The sequence below is a fragment of the Tauraco erythrolophus genome, chromosome 5 (genome assembly GCF_009769465.1).
Source record: "Tauraco erythrolophus isolate bTauEry1 chromosome 5, bTauEry1.pri, whole genome shotgun sequence".
NCBI lineage: Eukaryota > Metazoa > Chordata > Aves > Musophagiformes > Musophagidae > Tauraco > Tauraco erythrolophus.
Genome location: NC_141469.1, coordinates 10,236,574 through 10,259,236, shown reverse-complemented (window position 1 = coordinate 10,259,236; position 22,663 = coordinate 10,236,574).

Sequence of the window (22,663 nt, the reverse complement as noted above, 5' to 3'; positions counted from 1 at the left end):
TTATTCCTTACCAAATATTTTGCAGAAGTATTTCCATAAGTAAAGGATACTTTTTTTTCTAACATACCCATCAGATTTCCAGTATTAAAACCAATTCTACCACTGTCCTTCAGAGTAGCTTTATCTCTGCCCTTGGCATTTTTCACAGAAATGCCTCTGGACACCTCTAGTTGCTTACTGCCTCTCTATTTTTCTTTGATAGGGAACCGGAACTCTGGGTCTGAATGTTCATTTCCACTTATATGTAGCCAGCAATCAAGTATACATACTAGAAATGTATGCGACACAAACTAAACAGCAATGATATTTCCCTGTGTTCTCTCTTCAGCGTATGTACTGGGGGTGAATGGGAGGGAAAAGAAAAAAAAAAGAGAGAAGGCACTGGGCCAAACAAGTCTAGTCACATTGCTTCAGACTATCCAGGAGGAATCTCTTGACCTTTGGAGACTTACAGTTTTGAAGCAAGGAGTTACTACTTTATTCCTCTTTTTAAAAATATGGTATGTAGACTATCTAATGTTTGAGTTCTATTTGGAACAAGTTTAAGTTGTACCCAGCATGCTTACTTACCCTTCTTAAAACATTTAACTCCCTAATCCACAGTATTACAAATGGAAAGTAAGTAGCAAAGTAAAAGAAACGTTTTCGCAGCCTAGATACAGATCAGAATTTATTTTGGTTTATCTAGTAACCTAATGGTTGTAATAGTATATATTCAGAATAAATGGGTTTGCAGCCATCAACTCCTCAGCTTTGCTTCTGTGTTGAATCAACCTCAAAAGGTGTTTAACGCTTCTTATCCTCGTTCTGCCATGAGTATTACAAAACCCATAGAATATAAGTGGTACCATTTAGTTTTTTGCCCCCTACCTCCCAGTTATCTGAAAAAAGTCTGATTTAAAAGCGTAATGAAAAGTCTTTCTTACTAGCTCTTGAAATATTTTCCACATGCTTAACCTACTGTTTTGTTTGCATTTTTGTATAAATTCCCTGCACTGCCATCTAACTCCTTTAACTTGGTTGAAAGTTGTGGTTTGGGTTTCAGCTGTTTTTTTCGCTGTTGCTGTTATTTTTTTCTCTCCTTGCCACCCACAGTCTACACAGGAACATGACTTACATGCTATGTAAACTTCACGGCCAAACTGTTCCCTAAACACCTCAGGTTGTGGTGATCATACCCATTACAACCAAAGTGTGCAGGATAATGTGGGTGGGGCTAACGATGCAATTTGAATTAACACCTACACTACATTTCTAGTTATAACTAGTTATATATTTTATATAGAAAAGATACAGAGCTATCTGTACTGTTTTGAAATCAGTATGACAAATTTTTTAGGAAGAGAAAGGCAGCTGTGATTAGATGCACAATCTAGCAATTTTAAGATTCTGATTTTCTATAAGAGCCTGACAAATACCTTCTCAAAACAAGAGTGCTAAAATTCCAGTGGATTTGTGTTAGCACGACAGTGTGAGAAAGATGAAAGGACAATTACCCTATTTCATTTGCCATCTTTCATGTATATTAGTGTCTTTTTAGGAGACCACTAAATTCTTCCTACTGAAAGTAGGAAAAAGGCACAGAATGAGGAAGTTGAGTTTAAAAATTAGTAGAGTTCTGATCTGAGAATAAATGAAGAATTCCTCAGCAAAGTCAGAACAGTTGTTTAAGAGACATCTTTCTCACTTCAGACCATCCTTAGCATAGGCTGCATCACAACATTACACAATTGTCCATTGCATCTATGTATTGCCCAGTTTATCTTTTGATCCTAAATCTGTTCCAGACCATGCAGGGTCTGGAAATCGATATTTTAAAATCTCTGCCTGTCCTCCCCCTTCTTTTTATCATGACACTTCTCCAGGACTGAGTGGTGCTGGTCTTTGCTCTGTTTGCTTGCTGAATACTTGTTTTCCATTGTTGAGCTTGAGAAGTTTTCTTTCTGTCCTTGACCTTGACTTTTCATAGTTTCTTCTAATACAGCATTAACACAGCTAATTCACTCTAAAGCATTTTATTCATTTCTTTCATGCAAAGTTTGGACTCAGTGAGGTAAAGCAGATGAGGTTAGTCTTTTCTTCTCCTTTTTGAGCCAAGAGAATGTAATTTGTTGAGTTCCACCGTGCAGCAAGCATTGCACAGTGGCTCGATGATTTGCATAAAGAAATATGTGAAAATGAGTAATGTGTAGAACAACCCAACTCAAAATCAGTTTATAAACTGGAATAAAACCACATTACTTTCCAAATATAGATTATCACCTGTCCCCTTATATCACCTAAGTTGTGTTAAAGTTAAGTCCATAGGAAAGGCTAAAGATCTACTTAAACAGGACTTACACCTTCAGGGCTGTGGTGATTTTCCGACTTTAAAAATAAAGCTTAAAAAATCTAACCAAAATATGAAATACAACAAAAAATGAAAAGCACACACTGTCCAGATGGAAACACTTATAATTCTGTAAACAGAACATGACCAAACTAGAAATAAGATCTGGATTCCCACTCCAGTCCTGCTCAGTCTATCAACACTTGAGTTCTACAATGCTTGAGTAGGGGGGCTGGACCAGATGACCTCCAGAGGTCCCTTCCAACCTCAACTGTGTTTGCAATTTGGATACTGTATGTTACCAACTGTAGAATTTAACTTATGTTAGCCTAGCTGACAATTAGCATCAACGTATGTCGATGAACATGAACTGACCCTGCAGGATAAGGGTTAACTCTTATAACATAGTTATAAAAACAGAGAAGTAACTTCACCCTAAACCGTTCCTTAATTACTGTTAAAGTCGCAAAACTCCAGAGAACCTTTGAGACACGTAGACTACGAATGCCAGCACCAGCCAGTTGTTAGGCACCATCTGACTTCAAACAAGTCAGTCAAGAATTAGGTCTATATAATTTATTAGTTATAATTTAGTTGTAATGCTACACTTTCTTCTATTTTGATGCTGTTTTCACAAGCACTTAATCTCCATAAAGAGATTTGGGTAGATGCCCTTCTAAAACACCAGAAGAGAGAAAATAAAACTGCTTTTAAGATCATGTTTCCTGCTCTGGGTTCAGTCTTCAATGTTTCTGTTCAGCAACAGCCATGCTGGTTAAACATGGGAAACACACTGTTGTTTTAATCACTTTTTTTTTTAATGTTCCATTATATGATTTTTTTTATTGTTAATTACACCAATTTACTGTTCTGTTGAACTCTTTTTTGGCACTTTTACCTGATTCTTGCTACATTAACGATGTAAAAGTGCTCCCCATTATAATACTTGACACTCCTCCTATGCCCTGATGAGAGCCTAGGTACATACTGCAGTGTCCATGCTCACAACTACTGAGAAGGTAGTTAAGGCTTCCTACAATCCATGGCTGCCAGATCTGGCTCCTCCTATAGCTTCTGGAAAGCAACAGTCCCAGCGCCCACGTTTGGAACAGACCGTAGCCAGCCTCATTGCAGGTGTCTGTCTGAATCCCATTCACTTTTAGGATTTCAGTCACATAGAGAAAGAAAAGTCTGTACCTACATGTTATTTTTGATCTGGACTTCACAACTGGGACCTCAATATTTAATTACACTGACCCAGTGTCTCCTGCACTGTGAGAAATTTTCCAGTCACTAGAGGAATAGGTTACCAGTTCTATCTGCATATCTTCTTTTCAGAAAAATTGAATTGCTGCATCATGCAATCTCCTTTACTTCTGGAAAATCAGATTTCTGCTCAACAAATGCAAATATTTTAGTGAGCCCATCCCGCTGTGTGTTTCTAAGGAGCAGGTTTCCTTCTGCTACAAAAAACTCTTTGATAATCCCATTCCTCCCAGGAAAGGACAAGCTGATGGCTAAAGAAATTGAGATTTTTATTTCACCACTCGGAAATTTTCTTTAGTATTTTTTGTATATAATTTGCTAGCCAGCTATTGTATTCCTTCAAAACAAAGCACTTATGCTGTTTTATCTCTGCAATACCACAGAGGCTATTAGCAAGCAGAATTGAAAACAAGTCAGATGAATTTAACCCAAACATGCTTATTCATCATAAATAAGGCTTCCTACGTATTTTTTTTCACCTGTTTAAAAACAAGTTCTACAATATTAATTTCCTTTATGTAATGCACAATAAATCACTTTATATATGAAGCTACAACAATACATCGGAAAGATGGATAAAGGACAAACACCTCAAGATAATGAGAAAACAGAAAATACTGTCTAAAGAAGTTCAAAATAATATATTTTTAAAGAATCTGTTGTTATTTTAACATGCAGATTTCTTACCACCTGCACATCTTTAATTGAAATTGCACTCTTAAGCTTTTATAACTCATTATCATGTGATCAGAGCCCTGAAAACTGTTGAAATTAAATTCTTCATAAAATTGACATTTCCTTACTTGAAAAACATATTTCTCATGGTGATAAACTAATCACGAAGAAGTATCAACTCTCATTAAACACATCCTTTTATAATTCCATAAGGTCAAGTATCCTTCTGTTTTACCCAACAATCAGGCTGTTCTGGTTTGTTTTGTTTTAATGTGTTCAGCATCTGACAATTTGTGCCTCTGTGTGACTGTTGGGATTTTTGTCATGTGGTCTGCACTGGCTGTTTTTTTTCAGGACCCACTGAGAAGACTGGTGTGGTTTTGTTTCCATCAGACATTGTGGCAGTGTTTAATCCGCAGTAGTTCCACCTCCTGTTCTCTGCTGCTACTAGCTGGTATATGATGCCTTGGCCATCTCTTTCAACTAAAACCAAACCACAGCTGTCAAAACCCGCAGAGCACAGCTCCACCAGCCATTCTGCACTCTGACCTTGATTAGAAAGATTCCTATTCATTTCAGTCATCTTTTAGCATCTCCAAGTATTTCTTGCTCCCAAACAAAGTCTCCTTCAGTCAAAGGCAGACTGAAGAAATCAGTTTGGAATGTCCAAATCTGAGTATACTTAAGACCCAGGAGCAAGACTTTATCTTAAATACTCCTAAGCTGATTTTTATTTTAGTAGGTGGATAACAAATCAACATCTCCGACGTTTTAGAAGGGTGATTAAACGAGAGAGAAATCTTGCCTGACAGTTGTCTTTTCCTTTACTAATTGAATAGACTTTTATAATCTTCTAGGAAAAACACTGAGTAATATTCTGTACATTGTCAAAATTATGAAGAAACTTGTAGTATATGAACAACTGACTTGCTGAAAAATGCAAAGGAATTTATTTTTTTAGTCTCTGTAGGGAAATTCTAAGGCTGCAAGTAGCTTGAAGGAAGAAGAGGTGCTCTGGGCTGCCACTTCTGCAGTTCTCTCAAGTTTCAGTTGGCACAAATACAGGAAGAAAGGAATTGGAGAAGTCAGAGGAAGGTGGGTGCAACTGGGTTAGATTAGCCCAATAAATTACAGCTGTTTCAAAAGGACTATGTCATCCCTATTTGTTCAAGGTCCATTCCGAGTCTGAAATCTGCAGGCTGCACATTTGACCAAACTATGCATATCAGCAACAAAAGAAAAGAGAAGTAGAAGCTGCTATCAGAAGTGAATATACACTAAGGATGAGTCAAGGCAGGAGAAAAACCTTCCTTTGCAAAGATACCAGTTCTGCAACTGGTCCCTGCCTGTCCCACTCCCCCATAAAGATCTGACCAAATCTGGTCAGATCTGAAGCGTTAAAGAAGAGGATAGAACACACCAGTTGAACAGTCTATCCAAGACCATGTATCTTTTGTTCCCCACCATTGCAACAAAGCTTCATTAAATACCAATCATACTAAGTAATCTCCGTATTTTTATCCTTAAGGCACCGGCCTTATGAGACTTCATTCAGGCTGCTTGGATGGTGTCACAAATATTCTTAATCTTATAAGTCTAAATATTCATGGATCACGCTCTCCTCCTTTGACAGCTACAAGTTTTGCTACAAATTTAAGCTATTTTTCCAAGTTCCAAACTAGTTACAGACTGCAAGTGAGCACCATAGAAAGGTCAAAGGGAGGGAAGAAATCTCTGCCCCGTGGCTTGAAGGGTTGCGATCCACACCAGCCCTTGTGGAACTCTGTGTGTGTCCAGCACTTGTGACAGAAAAGGATTGGCTTCAGTGTCCCAGACTACATCAGTTCATACTCTGCTCCTAAGAGTTACTTCCACATGCAGCAAAACCCAGGGAAGTTTTGCTCTTTCTTTCTTAAGAGCAAGAGCAACAAAGAACAGGAAAACTAATTTTTCAATCAAATTGTGTGAAATTGATCTTAAGTTTTGCTCTTTTTCCATTTTCCTCAATAACTAATTGGTCAGGAAAAAAATGATCAAAGGTAGCACATTCTGTTATCGCTTAAAAGCGTTAATCAAAGATCTTCTAACCCATTTAACAGTTATCACTTTGGTAACGAATTAACGGAAATACATTTAGTTTACACACAATTAAATTTGCCAATGCAATGAGCAAAATAAACCTGTGATGTATAACTTCAACCGCCATTCAAAATTCACCCCACCTTTTTTGTTTTGAGAGCTTTAGTGCCACACTATTTTTCAAATATATTTGTAATTGGAATAGAATATGTTTCATTAATGCCATGTCAGGATGAACAATTGTTAGCTTTGACTGAGTACATTTCCTTTACCCACTGGAGTACAGCTCTTTAAGAAACTGATACATCAGCATAAAATGATCTAAAGAAAGTGTGAACCTTGCAGCTTTATTTAACTGATGTGAAATGAAACTGAAGCAAACACATTGTAGGCTGTTTCATCAGAAGTATAATCATTTACATTTTAGTTTTGTGTGTCAAAGCATATTTTTTCTTTACTTGCTATTCTGTTTCAGTTTTTAACATTTAATCTTAGAGATACATCTTGATCATAGCAGACAATCTTACCAAAGACCCTTCGAAAACAGCTAAAATCCATTTGTATCAAATAGTAATTTACAGAGGAGTATGCTTAATTTTCAATCTCAGCCAGCAAAACTTCTTTCAAATATTCATATTCTTCTTGGTTACTTTAAAGTTTTCAACCAGAATTTCACAATATAGGTTTGAATTGGTTATATTTTTGATGTCTGCCTTGAAAACTCGTAAGGGTTTGCAACAACCCCTAAACAACCACGTCATTCAGCAGGATCTAACACAGTTGGTTTGTTATTATCTGTGGTCAAGACTGTGGCATCAGGGGTAATGGAGTTATAAAAATATTCCCAAACATCCATAAGTGAAAATACTTCCTAAAGTGTGTCCTTGGAATGAAATCTTATAGCTGAAGAGATATTTTCAAAGTTTTGAAAAAGTCTAAAGTAACACCCACTTTTGAGAAGTGCCTTTACACACCTGCTAAAGGATGATATTTTTAGTCAGTGCTTTTATTTGCAATAAGTATCATGGTAACTATGATGTGTCAGAAAACATGTCTTACTAGAGTGGGAAGCACTTTTTTACTAGCAGAGATAAGAAACAGGTTAAGACAAATTAACAGTTACCAGTTCTCAAATGCTTAAAAGAGAGAGACAGATCAAAAGGCAAACATTAAATATTATACTCTATTCATATTCACAGTAGTCTGTGAGAGCAAACTGATACTTTATATAGTATTGTTTTTGCCAAGCCTTCGACAGATTTTTTTTTATAAAAACTCTTTCAAACCAAAACCTAAGTGCTACAACTCAGGTTTTCACATATTTACTAAAAGTCTTCACAAAAGAGCGAGCCACCTGTTTAGCTAGACAGACACAGAAACACACAAGAGAAAACTGTCACCCATCATTCCAGTTAGAAAGAAAAGTCATTTGCAAAGTTTATTGCAATGAGCAGAAGAATGGTTATCATTTATTCACTGATCTTGTAACTGAAATTTATCGAATTAATATTCTCTGGAAAATAGCACAACTGACAACTGCACCTCAAACCCAATTTTCCACTCTCTTCAAGAGCCTTCCGGTTATCAGCCAAATGTAATTTTGTAATTTTTCTCTCATGTTACAATACAACTGAGGAAACACAGCATCACAAGGGAACCACAACTTCAAGTGTACACTCACTAGGCACAATTGAATAGAAATGCTTTAAAAACTTCTCAGTCATTTCAAGTTAAATGCTAAATGAAACAGTTATGGGTTTGGAGGAAGCAAAAACATTGCCCCAATACCAATATCTCTGAACACACTTCTGCACACTTGTATCAGCAATACTTTTCTGAGTTACACATTCCTATACAGTTATATTGGAGATCTAATTTCCTTGCACTGAGATTTTTAAAAAGAGCTAGAAACATGCTAATTTGTAAGTGATAAAACGCAGTGTACTCAAGAGGAAAAACGAATGATTTATGGTTCAGAATTAGCAGATTAACAGATTTCACTGTTCTGTTCTTTTTTACCCCCCCTCCAAGCTTATAAATATCAGCCATTACAATCAAGTATGCTTTACTCATGAGGTTGATCTTTAATGATGCTGACTCAGCTGATGCTGATGAGATTTTTAAACTTGGACTTGTTTGATTAGATTGCAGTGTTAAGGCCTGTTAGTATCACCAGAAAGCTATTATCTAGATACAGATTACTGTTTTGGGGGTGGGTGTGGGTTTTTTTTATTCTTTTTCTCCTGTGCAGTCTGAACACGTTACTGATGTACAAAGAAGCATCAATCTATTCTACATAAATAAGAGCACCTCCTTTCAGATTCCCAAAGAAATCCAGGCACCATCGGAGATGTACCCAAAATGCAGACGCTAAGCAAAACGAAAATCTGCATGTATTCCACTGAGTGCCATATATTGCTATTTTTGGAGTCAAAGATCTAGTTGCAGACAAAATGTTACTGATTACATGTGTAGCTACACTGAGCCAACCCCACTTGGGTTCTGATCAGCAATAGAATGTCACGTCACTCATCTGAGGCGTAATCAAACCATCGAGGATACAAAGAGATATTCACAGACAAGCTAAAGCTCTGCTCTTAATAGCGAGATTCTTTCACACCCTTTGTCCAGCCAAAAAGCTACTTGTCAATGTCACCTGACTCCCAAATGTATTTTCCAAGTTACTCGTAAAATTCTGTGTCTTCCCGGGACATTTCCATCAGCCTTACATCAACGTATGCATACAATTATACTTTAGAAATCAGTGTTGTTACAGTGGCACAAAAGTAAAACAGATAAAAGTCATCTCATTGATTGTATCAACTACATTTCCTCAAACACTGATTAACTCCTGTTATACATTAAGTAACAAAACAGGCAAGTTCATCATTTGCACGTCACTCACAGCCTGCTCAGTGATATAGGTTTATGACAGGAAAAGTTTCATTTATATTATTAGCTGTTTTTTTTAGTTCCCATGCTATAAATCAATGTACAACGAAGTAGTATTAGAAATTACACTGTTCCTAGACTTAAGGGAAGATAGAAAGCAATTTCTTATTAAGAAAGTGGGGTTAGGAATCAGATTACCAGCTTATTCTGCAGTAACATAGGAGATATAAATAATGATGTGCACCCAAAAAAGATGAAGCATCAAAAGGGTCTAAGTTTTCTAAACTTGAACTTGTAAAATAGAAAATGAAAACAAACAAAAAACCCACAACAAATAACAAAACAACCAACCCAAGGAAAAAAGTTTGAAATAATAAAGTTTGAAGGTGAAGAGTTTGTGAAAGCAAAAGAACAAATGTTTGTTCATAGGTTATTTCTGCATAATATGCTCACAGTCTTTCTGCATTTCATTTGGCTGAATATGTGGGAAAGGAAAGAGGATACCAGCCTGGATGAAATCAGACCTGCATAATGTAATCAAGAATAAGAAGGTATTATATATCAGAAATAATATAAAACAGGAAGAAGTTGAAATGAGGAAAGGAAAGATAAGTCAAATATGAAAAATGGACATAAACTGTACAAGAAGCTGAGATAAGATTTTTCCCCAAGTACATTAAAAACATTGTGAAGAAGACAGATCAGATTCAGAGAGATGGCAAAAACAATGTGCTGACAGCAGAGGTATGAATGAAAGTAAATGCACTCATTAATTTCATATTCACAAGAGTCCAGGGTCATCAACAGAAGTCGTTTGTTGAGGATAAAAAATTGTTATCAGGAAAGGTATCATGCTAGATGAATGCTAAAGTAAACCCCAAAACATACAGTAACAAAAACTACTGGGCATCAATAGAAAACTAAATAGAGATGGTCTCTAATCTTAACTTAATTCAGAGACTTTCCAGTTATATGCTGAAAATAACAAGAAATTGCACTGAAAATCCAATCTCAAAGACATAAATAAAGTGTAGGTTTAAATTCATATTTCGCTTTTAAGAAGTCCAGTAGTAACATTGTAATATGAAGTGACCATTAGAAATAAAATCCTAGTGTTCAATACTTTTTTTTCTTTTTTTCCCCTAAATAGAGGACGGTTATTTGCTTTCTGGTAGAGTATGTATCCTTATTATCTCAGATTTTATAAAGAATACCTTCAAAATAAATATACATTAAGTCAGGATTCTTACCATGCACATTAGAAATAAGAAATACAGATATAAAAGAGAAAAATATGCAAGATAAATAAAACAAAACACTGCCCATCAAATCAAGATTCCAGCACTACAGGAACACTCCATCTGCCTACTACTATAATTATTCACTCAGAAGTCCTAACGTTGAACAACACAGCACCACATAAATAGTGACAGTTGCAAAGGGAAGGCCTCCTGAATGCTCTTCCCTGACTTGAATTAGGACTTTTCTCTCTACAGAAGAAAATTAGTGTCAACCTATTTAAATATCAAGAGAATTTTTTTTTTTTTTACTTTTGGTAATTCCTAACTTGCTTATGTTTGTGTTTTAGGCACAGTCATGGCCAGCAGGAACTGCAACCCTTGACTAAGCGTACAATAAATTACAGTTTCTTTTCTAACACTGAAAAAAATCCAAATCTGAGCCCAGCAGTTATGTACTTTACAGAACTTACCAGTGAGGCTGCCAGTCCTGTACATATATTTCAGTGACGAGACCTCAAATCAATGAAGGACTAAGCATATGCTTAATTATACTTAGGCATGTGCTTAAACATTTCCTAAATTGGAACTGTAATTAAGATTACATTTTCTAGGATATCAGTTTGACACTAATTGTAATCAATGCAAATTTATTCTTTCTGGTATTTGTTCACAGAGCAATCCTGATTTCAGTTGAATGTATCTATTACTGTCATAACACAACTCAGCAATTTTCTGTCTGCGGGTTGCAATGAGCAGTTACTGTTCATGAGTATTTCTGGATTGCTTAAATCTCATGGCATTGCTTTGTTATGCTACAAAACAAAAAAAAAACACATTAAACTAGTCATATGGTATGAATAGAGAAGAAAATATTTATGTAAAATTAAATACGTAATTAATAAACTGCAGTTCTACCAAATCTACAGCACCAATCTACAGTTTTTAAGTGGAAGTCTATATGCCTTATTTTTGCTAAAAATCAGTTGAACCTGGAAAAGACTGTCACAATTCTCATAGCTGCCTGGATAGCTTAGCTGAAATAACCTCAGTGTTCAGAGACAGTTGGGGAAAAGCAGCTTTTTCTTCTCCCTAGCTTGATACTATAGAAAATGCAAAAATTAGAGGTCACTAAATGACTGACTTTTTTTTTTTTTCCCCTGCTGTGTATAATGTTGAGTTAGTAAGGGCTCCCTACTCGTCTCACCACAGTTTGAGGGTTTATCTCTTCCATAAGTAAAACACCACACTAGGGAGTTAAAAATAAGGGGGAACTGGGTTCCCATCAGAGAACAATTAGTGTCTCACATGCACCACAGGAGAGCTGCTTACACACACTCCTAGCATGCTGATGTCGAAAGAAGGGGAATTAGCATTTTCCAGCATCATCTTTTATAGCTCACTAAATGCAAGTGTCAAGTAGTAGTTTATCAATAGTTTTGCCTGCAACACCTTGCAGTTAGCTGAATTTAGAACTATTTCCTGCATGACAAACCAAAGAGCCTATGGTAACCTTTATAACCAGTCTGTAAAATTCTGTTGGATCTACAACTCACCTTTGGAACGGTGAAAAGGTGAAATTCCCAGGCTGAAATTTACAGACTTCAAATAGTAAATTAAATCTAAAGACTTCACCACATCCTCAAAAAAGCCTTTCAATAGCTGAAGTACTTTAAGTTAAAAACATACATTTAATTCTAATTTTAATTTACCTAGCTTCAACTTCAAACAACCAGATCTTGTGTTATTTTTTTTGTGTTGTGAAGAATTACCTGCTACAGGATATCTCATCCCCATAAACACACTTGTAAACAGTTCTCAAAACATCTGTATATCTTAATTTCAATAACTTAGTTGCCAAATTTTTTTACAACACAAAACTTATATCCAGGAAAAAAAAAAATTCTTGTAGCTTTTTTTTTTCTGAAATCTTACTCAACTTTTCCACAAGTCTTTCAAAGTTCTGGGTTGAAAAGAGAATTCAAAAACAGTAGTCTAGCACTATGCAGAGTAATATCAAATAGCAAAGTATCTCAGCTTTCCTATTCTGAGCTTATATCATATTTCACACTTCTAGCTTGCAGGTTTTAGTGAAGTTCACATTCGACTAAGACAGGCACTTTAAAATCCAAATCCATACATTAAGCTTGAAAGTGAGATTTACAGATGGCTCAAATTTAAAATTGTGATCTCCATACAGTTACACTAGCCTAGAAAGATCTAAACTTCATAGGCCTATCAGCTTTCAAAACTCAGCTTCCTTATGATTCCCAAAATTCTGATGGAGAATACTAAAAGTGCCTCGGGCCTTGACACAGCTGAAGAATCTGACATTTATTTTATGCTTATTTCCCAGCAAGGTCAAAAATTAAGCCCTCTATGCGTCCAGCACAACAAATACAGCTGAAATACAGTGGAATTCTGATTCCTTACGAATACGACTGGAGGATATGGTATCTCCTTTTTATTTATAGATCAGTTAACCCATCATTTAGACACTTAGTCTTAATCCTCTCTCTTTGAAGGAAGGCTTCAAATATACCTGAAGAACCACTCAGAAAAGTGTACTTACTTTTAGTGTCTAGATTAACCTTCAGTGTATATATATGAGACATGGATATGAATTATGGAGGGAGAAGGAATGCTCCATAAACACTCCTAGGAAATGTTCCATTTGGTACTTGATGTTTTTATTTCTTAAGGATCAGAGAGTGAACATGATTCTTACCTTATTCCTACTCCAAGGACTCTGAAATACTTTATAGACTTCCTCATTCATAATTTCTGGAATTAGGAAGAAATACCCAAGACTCAGCTTTCAGCTAGCTTTCCTAATTTAGAGATGCATGGTTATGTTTGCTTTCTCTCTAGCCCAATGAATCTGCCATTATACCATGCGCCATCCCAGAAGCTTGAGAACAGAGAATATTCTCCTGATATCACCGAACAATTCATCTCCATCTCAAGCAGCTGGAATGGCTTATAACATACACAGCACTTTGTACTTCAGATGGAGGTCTTAGGAAACTTTTTGCACAAGTCGCGCGTAGTTTACATTTGACTGTCTCTATTTTAACACAACTTCTAAGGCGAACCATGAATTTTCAGCTTCAAGTTGGCAAACACATAGCTGAGGTATCACATCACAGACCACCTCCATACTTCAGCCCTGAAAGTGAAACCCCTTTCTTAGACAACGTCATCATATTCTGTTATTCTCATTTTACAAATAGACTTTGTTTCTGAACGTAATTACAATACCTTGTGATACACTACTTCGTTTCTGAGGTATTGACAAAGTCAAGTTCAGACACAGACATTCTGTACTCCCACCAATCTGTATAATCACAATTTTAATGTAGAACATTTTAAATCGATATTGATTCTACCAGGTGACGGTCATCATAATTTATTTGCTAGTACTCCACAATATGTATAGGTTCAGATCTCTCAAGTGCATCTATACAAAGCTACTCATTAATACTGCTACAGTTACACAAAAACTGAACATTTTTCTCACTCCTAAGAGATATTTCTTCAGCATCAGGAACACAGGAAGGGGTAGTGTTGGACAGGGGGAGGATTACATTGCCACTACTTAAGGTGTTATCTGTTACATGGATAAATGAAAGATTTCAGTCTCCAGAAATAACAATCCAACATCTTTCACAAGCGCTAAATTCAGTTGAATAAAAGCTAAAAAGCAGAAAATAGACTAACTTGAATTGCAAATGTAATCACCGATGCCAGACACTAACCTTAAAGCTTTCAAGGTAAAATTCACCCATCCATGCACCACGCTGAGGATGGAGCGCACTGCCCTGAGTAGGCATTGTGGGAATGGGAGCTACTGGCCCCAGCTGTGTGCATGATAAAGAGCTGCTGCAAAGCCCCTCTCATTCCAATTCTATTCATAAGCTGGTAGAAAAGCCGCTTTTTTTTCCTTCCCCCAATGTGGCTAGAAACACAAGATCTCCATAATCATGGAAATGGAGGCCTCTCCTTCCTCTTGTCAGGACAACTCTCAGCCATAGAGCCAGTTTGTCTACGCGGCACAAAAAGTCAGGAATCAAGGCCCCCATATATGGGCTGCATCTTCTCTTGTGGCAGATATATTGTGCTCTCAGGAATAAAGAGACATTGGATCTTTAATCATCAAAAACAGAGAACTAAACATTTAACTTTCAGCATGTAAAACTACTTCTTTCAAGTAATGATCCCCAATAACCCCTTTCTTGTTTTTTCCTTCTCCTTCTCTGTTTTACTCATGATATCTACTTGAGTGGCTCAAGCTGACTGCAGTGCAGCTAAGGATCAAACACTTCGAGCTTTACTTTCAAGCATCAGGCACTAGACATGCTTATTAATATTCACCAGATAATTTCCTACTTTGCTGATAAAAGTTCTCTCAAAAGAGCTTTCTTTGGTGGAGAAAAAATAATCCATATACAGCAAATGAGCAAGTAACCACTAAGAATTATTTGAAGGCATTCATATGCAACAACGACCTTGAGAACCAAGCGACTGTGAACATTCAACATTCAAATAGTTTAATCCTGCCCCTTCTGCAGCCAACGTTTGGTGGATGCTGATGATCTACGACATATGAAATAAGACTGAATCATTAATCCTTCCCACGCAGGCAGGTATATGTGAGTGCATCTACCAGAAAATAACAGCTTTCACAGACGATGCTATGGTCTGAATAAGACTGGAGAATGCCCTCTGACCATCAGTAATATTCTTTCCCAAACTGAAGCTAGAAGACTGACGTATTAGCTAGATAAGACACTGTTAAACAAAAAGTGGAACTATTCAGAGGTTAATAGAATGTGTCATTCTCTGATGCTTTTTACCCCTTTATGCCCTAAACGATTAACTTCTATCATCCAAATACCTACCCAAGCTGTAAGCCATTCCCCCCCAAAAAACACAAGACAGTTATTCTGTGAGCCTTATTTTCAGCTACCGTGATAACAGGCTTGATATCCAAAAGCAGATTTCTGGCATTATACTTTCAGTATTCAAACAGATCAGTTGATATAAGGCACTTTTGCATATATAAGTTCAGAATAAATGTGCTGGGGTTTGGGAGGGTTCTGACTAAAACACCAAACTATAAATAATGGACACTTGTCTCTCTCTAAGGTAACAAAAGATTCCACTTGTCAGTGACTGGAAAATAAAGATTCAAAAGTACCAAATAAACCAACTGGAAAAGAATTACGTCTTTTTCTGCTCCTGTCCTCTTTTTACTAAGTATTATACAATCAAACATCAGTAGTAGCCAATGGACAAGTCAATGAGCAAGAGAACTAGGAGGATTAACTGCAAAACAAAGGAAGAACATGTAAGACTTCAGAATCACACCATATCACACCTGTATTTACAAATCTCGTACCAACAAGCCCGTACTGTTGGTGAGTATGTTCATGTTATCAAATCTAAACAAAGTTAGTTAACCCTCCCCACTTTCCAAAGGGTGTTACGTAGTCCAAGTGGTCCTTCTGCTGAAAAGATGGATTTTGTAGCATTAATTAATTTTATAAATATATTTAATAATTCGGTGTTCAGGAAGTGCGTACAAAGCTATAAACAAAACCAAGGAAACTAAGGATATTTGAACATCTTTTACTTAATTCCATATGTTGACTTACGACACTTATGAAAAGTGTGCAGGTGTTCAAATGATGTAGGACATTTAAATGTATGTCTGTTGAAAACTGAAGATGAAATATGTGGCTTTACTAAGAAAAGCTGCTGCTTTTTTTGTAATGGCTTTTCTTATCTGAAATAATACAGCAGACTAGTGTGGCAGAGAGGAATGAATTGTACTTTAAAATAAAGTAGCAATTCTAAATAGCTTATTAATAATAATAATAATGAATGGTTAACAGAAATTGCCTTTATAAATTAATGATTATGAGATGTGTTTGACATGTTGTGAGAAAACAATTGTACATAACTATGTTCTTCAGTTTATAAGTGGATTGTACAAGTTTTCATAGCAACCATTCTATAAAGCATTTAAAAATCGTGTCAGAAAACTGGGGTGTTACCTTAAAAAGAAGGCAATAACTCATATGGTATATATCAGAACTGAAAAGTATAGGCCATGGAAATACTAAAAGCTAAGAACAGAGTGCATTTTTGCCAACAGGACTACAATCTGTTTTGAAAGATACTGTTCTCAACACAAGATACTATGGATCATAAACCATGCAAGGAGAATACAGTTATTCTCTTCATTACTGTCATTGAAGAAGAGTGAGCAGTTCACAAGTTGAGAGGCAAATCAGGAGGGCAGGGAGAGAAGAAAAGAAAAGGTCAGTGCTGTGCAGCTATCTCTATGTCCTTTGACTCACTTTGCCATGCTGGTCTTCCAACTACTACAACTCTTGGCAACACACCATGGTTTACGGTGTCAACCATGATCTCAGGCTTCCAGGCACTCTAAGAACACTACAACAAAAAGCCACCCTCTACACATAACAATTCTGACAGTTCAAATGAAGATAACATTTAGGGAGCTAAGAGCAAATTGTGAAAAACATTCATTCACATTCATAGAAGATCAGCAACCTGTTTTGTCACCAAAAATATGAATTTTGGGGTAGGATTTGAAGGACTACATGAGGTTTGTTCTGAAAATTCATAAAAAGGTCTTCCTAAGGCAGAGGAGAAACATGAATATTCACAATTGAAAATAATAAGAGTTCGGTTGGTTTATGGGTGAAAGGAAGAGAGAGAGGTCACTGAGATACAACGGACTGGGGATGATCCCTGACAGGCACTCAAAGTGTATCAAACAAAATACTAATCATAGATGGAAGAATCATCAGTAGAGAGAGATACAGAAAAAGTACATGATCAAAACAATCCATGTTCTTTGAAGCAACATCCTAGAGAGATCACAGCAAAGTAAGTCAAATTGTCAAATTCAAGGAAGTGAACACAGTAATAATCAAGCCGTTAGGTAAGAGCCCAGACTGGAGTTTTGTGTCAAGGGGTAAACATTAGACTACTTTGCACACATTACGTGGAAACTGCCTACAAAACTTAGCCATAATCTGGGAAACCCAAAGCTTCTCAGACGTGTCTGAGTCAGTAAGGAAATCAGATTCACAGAAGTGTTGCTGATGTTCACATGATTAATATCAGAAACAGTAAAAAAAGGCTCGTGAGGGAAACAGAAATACAATCCCTGCCTAAAACACAATAAGCTCAAGTATAAAAGATCTCTAGCTAGAGTTGTCAGGGACAGACCAAAATCATTTGGGCAGGAGAAAAATAGATCTTCTCTTAATTTATGTTTCTAAATGAAACTACTCCAAGAGGAAAAAAGAGTGGAGAGATGAAGAGGTAAAACAGATGCACCAATGACAGTGCCAGAGAAAGCTGGAAGGGAAATTAAAGGGAATTTCCCTGTTCTCTAAAAGATCTATCAAGAGGGGTATAGGTGTAGCAGAGAACCAAGTGAAAAAAGATTTGGACAAAAAGGAAGAACAGTCAGTTGTGCTGAAAGTGACTGACAGGTCATGGAGGACCAGAATTAGCTAAGAAGGAGTTAATGACAACTTTAGCAAAACTTAACCTCATGAAATGAAACCAATGAATAAAGAGGGCCAAGGATAAAGTCTAAGGAAAAGCACTGCAGAGCACACATGTGAATTCAGCTTAACTATAAAAAGGAGAAACATGAGATGCTGGGGATATAGCTAGAGAGTTAACTAAGATAAAGGAAAGTGCTGTTGTTTCTAAAGGTTGGTCTTTCCTTCTTTGTGTGTGAAACAAAAGCAAAAAGGTAGACTCTTACAGAAAAAGAGGAGAGCCAAAGAGAGAAAAATTCAAGGGAGAAGTGAGCACAAGGAGCGTGAGAGAAATTTAGATTACTGAAGGAAAGCAATGGAATGAAGGAGACCATACAAGAAACTTCAGTATCTGCACCTAGCAAGGATGAGAAGAGAGCTCTGAGAGGGAAGAAGCTCACATCAGACTTTGCATGTAACATGATTGGTGCCCACTTTCAAAGCTTCGGTACCAAGAACAGATAAAAGTGATATACAGAAGTCTGCCATAGCAATAGTAATTGCTACAAACAGGACTGCCAGCAAGTAAAATTAACAGCAGCATCTGAACTGCAGAATAACTTATACATTGAAATGGTTGAGAAATCTGTTTAGGCAGAACCTTTCCCTGGGAGAGCAGTATTATATAGTCCTTACAGAGGAAACTGACATAGTTTCTCTACCAGTGCTCCCAGACAGATGCTCTGCTTTTCTTCTACACCATAAGGAATACCACCATTGTTAACATTCCTGTCATTTACATGCCTTTTTTTTAAGCATTCGGTGACCTTAATCAGGTTGAGTTCCTTCTCACTGGAACAGACTGAATGCAACAGACCTCTCCCAAAGACTGTTTTGTTGATGTCAAATAGAAAACATGGAACAAGAGACGAAGAAGAAAAGCAAATGAGATGAGTATGGCAAAATGAAGCATAGGGTACACAGAACATTTGAGTGCTCTCCTATATAAAAGACAATACACCAGAGAAGAAAACAAAAGTGCCAGGTCAAGAAAAGGCAGAGGATGGCCCTCTTCAGTGGTGAACACAAGGGGACAGGTGCTGAGATGATCTGTGCGCTTGTTCCAGTTTCCTCCCACCCAGTGGCAGAGTTCCAGGACTCTCCAAACAGAAGAGATGCAATGCTCTGGCCAGACGAACTGCACAAGGCCTAGGGCAATCACGCAGTACCACAGGACTAACATTTGGGTTAGATCTTGCAGATAGACCACGGTGTAGTGTAAAAATGGACAAAGTCCAAGGACATAAGCGTAATTCACATTATCCTTTCACTGACTTCAATCCTGTTTGAGTTGCTTAAATTGCATCAGCAATTAAGCGTCTATTACCATCTACATTTGAGACTGAGAACTAGAGACATCAAGAAATTTTGAGTTGAATTTGCTTCTTGATTTCAGCTGGGATAGAGTTAATTTTATTCTTAGTAGCTTGAATAGCAATGTCTTCTGGGTTTAGTACGGGATCTGGTATGACAAGAATGTTGATAATACACCGCTGTTTTCAGTTGTTGCTAAGAAATCAAAGACTTCGCAACTTGCCATGCCTTTACTTACCAGTGTGTAGGTGCACAAGAAGCTGAGAGGGAGCATAGCCAGAACAGCTGAATCCAGCTGGTCGATGGGATATTCCATACCATATGGCATCATGCTCAGCATATAAAGCTGGAGGAAGCAGGAACGTTCAGAGTGATGGTGTTTGTCCTCCCAAGTAACTGTCGTGCACGATGGAGCCCTCCTTTCCTGGAGATGGCTGAGCACCTGCTTGCTGGTGGGAAGACGTGAATGAATTCCTTGTTTTGCTTTGCTTGCATGCATGGCTTTTGCTTTACCTGTTAAACTGCCTTTATCTCAACCCACGTGTTTTCTTCTTTTTGTTATTTTATGAAAACATTCACAAAGGATTTCCATTGAAATCAAGAAAGAGTAGTGATTAATGGTTCATGCTATACCTAGAAGTTGGGTTCCTCAGCAGTCCATCTTGGGACCTATCTTGTGTAACAGCTTTATCAATGACCTGGAGATGGGGCAAACTGCACCTTCACTGTCAAGCCTCTTAGTAAGAGCTTAGTTGCCTATGCTTGAGGTCAGCACTGATAAGGTGTAGCCATGTAACTTTAGGGAAGAGCCAAGAAAGAAAAAAAAGAAAAAGAGAGAAAAAGAAACATGAGAAGCCTCACTGAGTATCCTGCCCCCTACACTCTTTACAAAAGTAGAGAAATTAAATGTAAAATTCTGGCATAAAGCTTAAAATGTCAGATATATATTTATCTTTTGCTAAGTAGTAAAATACTGCAACAAAAAAAAAGGGAATTAAAAGCTTGCTAAATTGATAAAAAGTCAAAATAACAGTTTATCACAGGGCATGTCACAGTAGTGAAAATTAAGGAGAGACAGACTAGAGCAGTCTGCTTTAACATGTTTGAATGCATAGCATATCTTCTGGGATATTATATAGAGTGCAAATACCATATGATTGAGATGTACTGGGGATCACACTCTCAAGATTAACAAGAAGGTCTAAGGCAGATAAAGAACTCCACAGTATGGCACAGTTCAGCAGCATTAAAAAGATGGAAGGATTACCAGGATGGATTAACTCAGCAATTAGACTGTAAAAGAAAATACCTAGGCACTTCACATATTCACAGAACCCTAGGTTCAAACAAAGAAGCAGCACTAGAACACGAGAACCTATCAGCCCCAAATGCTGTCATCTGTAGGCTTTCTGTCACCAGTGCACATCACACTTGCAATTTATTATAAATATCAGCGAAACATGAAACTAAATACCAGCAAACCACAAAACTATTTCAGTGTTACTCAAAAAAATTTCCCTTTGAGTTTAGATACTATTTGGAACCAAAACTGTTTCAGAAATCAGTATATGTAATACTAACAGAAGTGACAGGTATCAAACATCCTCAGTGACATCACAATACACGGCAGGAGCAAAGAAGAAAATTTAAAAAGAGCACAATTTACAAACTTCCATGCAAAACGTCAATCAATAGATACCAAACAAGTTACTTTGGTCATATCTGCAAAAGAGGAAACATCAAGTTTGACTGAAGAAAACGTATCGGTTACAAACACTATACCAAGGTCTGCAGAAATCGAAGCACTCTCGTGAGGAAGACAGAAGCGCGGTAACTGATACTACAAACACTAAAATACAGCTTGAACTGATGTACCATCTCTCTAGGTAGCACAGAAACACAATTTCACTGCTGGATTCTCATTTTGATGAGCACTCTAAATTTAAAGTGAGTTATGAAGTAAATAAATTATTTGATCAAGATTATAAAGGAAGAATGTGGAAGACCACAAATGAGAACCCAAGTCTTTCTTGAGAACAGCAATCAACACAGACCATACATAGGAATTCAACAAGATTAAATTACACAAATGGTCAGCAGGTAGTAATCCTACCATTAAAAAAATCCCTTTATTGTAGTGAGCGAGGAGGAACTTGTAAATGCAAAGTTGTAAACAAACAAATGTCCTAAGCTAGAAATAGTTTTATGTTCCACTGATGTGCTCAGGAATAGCTTCATCATTCGGTGGTGCTTTCTCTCCTTAAAAAAATTATATCCTTAAAAAAAAAAAATGCATCTTAAACCCAGCAAAGTTTTGTCACTATTTAGCAGATGTAAAGTCCATGCTGCAAGCAGGTAGATATTCTTAGTGACCTTTTACACTCCTTGCCATTTCATGAGCTCCACATTAGTTCCACAATAAAACAGGCTTTTAAGGGGCAAAGTGTAAGGATTTAGATGCACTAGACAATCTCAGTTGGGTTTTTTCTACAAATTCCCTAATGATCTTACCAAGAATTCTGCAAACACTATTAAGGGCAAAGGACTGCTGACAGTTAATCCTTTTTTTGACTAACAATCTCATGAGATTTTTGTTTAGTGTTAACTACAATTGCTACATGTTATTGCACTAGCAACATCTATCAACATTTACTTTGTACTAGATGATGAAGAAAAGTGAAAGTTCACTTTCACATCAGTGAAAGTCTTCATCCATCTCCATACATTCCTAGTCACCTTTGGTCATGTATTGAAGGCCCAAATATTTTTTATTAATAGTCTTCTGCATGCAAAGCTCAGGCTGATTACTGAAATCATAAATAGAGGCAGATTTCATAATCATGAACACTCATTTTCGAAACAATGCTGACAGAGAAACATTTCTGAGATTATATCATAGGGAACTTTGGCTAAGGATGCTCCTTTCTGATCTTGATCCCCAAGGAAGCTTCCCCTGCGTGTAAGCAGGAACATGCAAGTGTGATCTACAATCCATACCTCTCTGAGTTTAGAAAAAATTTAAAATCATATCCTTGCATTCGAAAAATGAACAGACTACACCAGCCTGCAGCAGCTCTAAAATGTCTAGGCTGTAATAATCTTCCACTGTGATGTACTGATGAAAAAACATTGTCCTGATTAAAAAAATAATTCTAATTTAAAAAGGCATACTACTTTGTTTGTACATTGCATACTATAGGTATGCCTCAGAAGTGTTTATCAAACAACATGTCCTACAGTTTTAAACCAATTCTTCATGCATGTGAAAATCTGCCTCATTT